A 4,628-nucleotide genomic window follows, 5' to 3' on the forward strand; every position below is an offset into this window, starting at 1 on the left:
TACATCACGTCCTTCACTAACTTAATCCTCACAGCAACCCTCAGAATTTGGAACTACCACTCCTGTCTTATAGATGAGGAAACAAGGCTCTGAGCAGTATGGTGACTTCCTCAGTCACACAGCTGAGAGGGACGCAGTGGGAAAACAAACTTGGATCTCTGTGTGGAAAAAGCCCCAGCACACCATTTTGCTTGGTCTACTTCAAGAAACAAAAGTAGGATGTGTGAGTTAATTTCATATGAATCTAATACTATTGTTGGAAAGCAGGAAATAAATGACCTTCAGCCTCTGGGTCCATGGGAAAACACACACAAAAAAACATTGTTAAAATTTAAAAATAAAGTGCAAAATGGGACGAAGAGAATTGGGGGAATTCTGAGGAAGCCACCATGCATTCTTCTCCCTAAATGCACAAAATCCTACTTAGATTTGGGGCAGGAAGATGGACAGCCCCCCCCCCGCCCCCCTCTCCCCAGCCTCCACCAGGGCAGCTCATCATGTTTGGACATTACTGTGGGAGTGATTTAAAAGGTTATATTTTTTTTGCTAACAGGATCTTTGGAAAAGAGGTCTCTTTGGGTCCAGCTTGTCCATCATGCAGATGGGCACGCACAGCATTAAAATGGGCATATATACTCAAGTGAGTTTTCCTTGTGAGGAGCACTTGACTGCACAGGTTATTTGGTGGGGGTGGGGGTGGGAGCCCAGCTCATGGGATAATGGCCAGCTGGGGGTCTCCATTGAGAAGGTGGCCCTGTGGTTGTCCCCATGGGCTGCTGGAATCTGCACCTACTCCTCGGCCCCTTCAGTGGGGGTGAGGTAGACTGGCTTCCTCTTCTTCCGCTATAACAAAGCACCACAAACTTAGTGACTTAACACAATGCAAATTTCTTATCCAGAAATTCTGGAAGTCAGAAGTCCAAATGAGTCTTATGTGGCTAAAACCAAGGTGTCATCAAGTCTTTGTTTCTTCTCGAGGCTCTAGGGGAAAATCTGTTTCCTTGTCTTTTCCAGCTTCTAAAGGCTTCCTACAACTCTTGGTGAAGCCCATTAAAGCAACATCTGTTTCCACCATCACATCTCCTCTCTGCCTTTGACCCTTGCCTCCCTCTTATAAGACTCTTATGTTTATCCTGGGCCTGTCTGGATAATCCAGGATCATCTTCCTGTCTCAAGATTCTCAATCACACCTGCAGTCATTTTTGCCATGTAATGTAACCTAGTCACAGGTTTTGGGGATTAGAACATGGATATTGGGGGGGGGGGCACTACCATGTTAAAGATAATAAAAAAGGCATCACCTTATAAAGCCACCATCACCTACCATTAAGGACTCAGAAAGACACGGTCTCTAATGGATCAGCTTAAAATTGGAAACGAGCAGAGGACTATTTTGAATATCATTGCTCTCATTTGAGATTTTCTATGTTAGTCTGATAACCTTTAACAGAGAGAATTCTGAGGTTATATACGCATATGCATACAGTGCCTGGGAAAATGAGGAAACCAGCTGAATGATTCAGGATCCTAATAGTTATTAGGCCTGATATTTCCAGATAACTCCCCCTCCTACCCAGATAGTTTGAACTTGAATGGCCATTTCCCTCTCCATGAGCAGACCCCAGGTGTGTCTCTGTCCTGTCACCTCCTGTGACTTCTAGAGGCTGGTCACAGGTGACTCTGCAAGCAGACAGGGAGTTGGGGGGAGGCAGGAAATATGGGACGAGGGATGGCTGGGATGAAGATGTGGAAAGACTGTAATAAAACAAATAACTATCAAATATTATGAAAACAAATAGGGGGGCGCCTGGGTGGCTCAGTCGTTAAGTGCCTGCCTTCGGCTCAGGTCATGATCCCGGGGTCCTGGGATCAAGCCCCATATGGGGCTCCCTGCTCGGCGGGAAACCTGCTTCTCCCTCTCCCACTCCCCCTGCTTGTGTTCCTGCTCTGGTTGTCTCTCTCTGTCAAAAAAATAAATAAAATTAAAAAAAAAAAAGAAAACAAATAGGTATTTAATAATTACCAAGACAAAATATGTCCATATGCCACCTAAAATACTCTCATTTGTTGTCCATGTCATACTTTTCAAACTGTGTGCATACAAACTGCCTGGGGATCTTGTTAAAATGCAGATTCTAATTCAGTCCAGTCTGGAGTGAGGTGTGAAATGCTGTATTTATAAGCAACAAATGGTAACTTAAGGTTCAGCAGACTGTATCCCACACTCAAATGACCCTGAGGCCTGTTCATCCCACCCCAGCATCCCCACCCTCACCTTTCTTCCTGCCCCCACAGGATTGGTGCCCTTTTTATTCCTCCCTCCATCAAACACAAGGCTAGAACTTGCCTACCATGGACATCATGAGTGCTAGTCACCAAATATTTCCAGTTCTCCTCTTATAACTCATAGGAGGGGTGTACTTTCTGGTCCCCTGACTGTTGGGAAGAGCCTAGTTCTGGCCCATGAGTTGAGTGAGAAGTGACATGCCATTTAATTTATCTTTTCCCATCTGGGATGGTGACTGGCCATAATGGAGGTGGTGGCTGCTCTAGCAGCCTGGGTACACTTGCCAACCCACAGTGGACGTGTAGCGTGAGAAAGAAAGAAAACTTTGCTGCTAAAAGCTGCTGGGATTTAGGGATTCTTTGTTACTGCAGCAAAACCTAGCATAACCTGACTGATACATACACCCTAGTGTCATATCCTTTATGCTTCAGCACTTTGCATGAAAGAAGCACTTGGTATTTTGTCAAATTGCTTATTTTTTAAAATATTTTATTTATGTATGTATGTATGTATTTATTTATTTGAGAAAGAGCGAGAGTGAGCATGTGAGAGAGAGAAAGACAGAGATAAAGAGAGCGCAAATGGCGGGGGGCAGAGGAAAAGGAAGAAGCAGACTCCCCTCCCTGATGAGCATGAAGCCCAACTGCGGGGCTGAGTCCCAGGACCCTGGGATCATGACCTAAGCGAAAGGCAGATGCTTAACCGACTGAGTCATCCAGGCACCCCATCAAATTGCTTACTTTCCTCCCAAACCTACAACTACCATTTTTGGCCAAGTTTAGTGGCACAGAATCTGGTAAGACAGGAAGAAGAGCAAGAAAGCCCCATCTTGTTTTCCTGCTTTTTACTGAGCACATTTGAGCTGAAGTGGGACCCACACAGCAGTTCTTCTAACCCTCTTCAAGCGCCTACACTTTTCCCTGCCGGCTCTGGTTCCCAGTCACTTTCTACAATGCAGTTTTATTCTGAAGGTACTGTACAAGCCTCCTGAGGGTGAGTAAAGTATGGTCCACCTTTCCATGGAACGAATGTTTCTCCAGATAACTGGTCGGCTGATGTGGGCTGGGTTCCATCAACAGAGATGGCAATTTCTTTTACATGTGATAACATCACTTCTCACTAGACCACAAATCCAGAAGCTATGCAAACTGAACAAGAGAGTCTGGGGGAAGCACCCAAGTGTGGTGGAGAATGCAGTGACCTAGGACTAAGAAGTGTGTGCTTGAGTCTAAAACCTGCCATCCTATCCATCCACCAGTCTCTTTTGAGGGCCAGTGAAAGAAATCCAACTCACACAACTGATGTGAAAAATAGAATAAAAACCTCTCCAAGTTCCCAAAAAATGTCAAGAAGAAACTATCTCCCTCTGTGACAGCATGCTGCTATTTGTTGGCTCTGTTCTCTGATCTGCTTTCCCCTAGTGACAGCAAAGTGGTCGCAGTACATCCAGGCTTATACTCCAGCAGCTCAGCAGCCCCAGCAGAAAGGAACACCCTCTTTTCCAAGGGTTCCATCAAAAGCCACTGAGTGGAATTTCATTGGCCTGGTTTCAGTCATATGCCCATCCCTGAACCAATCACTGTGACCCAGAGCAATGTCAGTGCTCGGACTGGCCAGACCTGGGGCACATGCCCATCCCTGGAGTTGGAGGTGGGAGCAGCCTCCGTCAAACCATATGGACTGAGAGCTGGAAGACAGTAAGTCTCCCCATGAAAATGAGGGTGCTATTTCAAAAAAGGGGAAAATGGTTACTGGAGAGACAAAAGCAACTGTAAGCCACTCCAGCTGCCAACGTTCTCGCATCTTCCCAATCTCATCAATCATAAGTCAAATTCTTTGTCAATGTCCCAGGGAAGCTGCAAAGGCTTTACAATGCCACATGATGTCATGGCCAACAGATTGCAAGACAACACCAACGAAGATGCAAGAAGTCATGAATTCCAGAAGAGTGATGGTGGAGAGCTACTTAAACCAAACGTGGGGCTGTTGGCAAAAGAGGATCTGGCCAAAGTTAGCCTGGTTATAACTCAAAAGGAAAAGTCCGCAGGGATAATGCTAAAATAAGAAGTTTTTAAAAGAATGATTAAACATCAGAACTCGATGTCCTCAGATATTTTTGCCAACATCGATTCTTGTTATAAGATGACTCTTATGGACTAGTGATATCTTACAATTTTTTTAAAATTACACATCTTATGGTCCTAAAAACATTATATCCCAAAAAAATCAAACTTTGACCCTTACTTTGCATATTCTAAGAGTTAGTGCACAGTTGCAATTGTAAACTAAATTTGGTTAAATGTATGGTACATTTTTCCCAATTAAATGGGCATGATGGGGG

The sequence above is a fragment of the Neomonachus schauinslandi genome, chromosome 7 (genome assembly GCF_002201575.2).
Source record: "Neomonachus schauinslandi chromosome 7, ASM220157v2, whole genome shotgun sequence".
Lineage (NCBI taxonomy): Eukaryota > Metazoa > Chordata > Mammalia > Carnivora > Phocidae > Neomonachus > Neomonachus schauinslandi.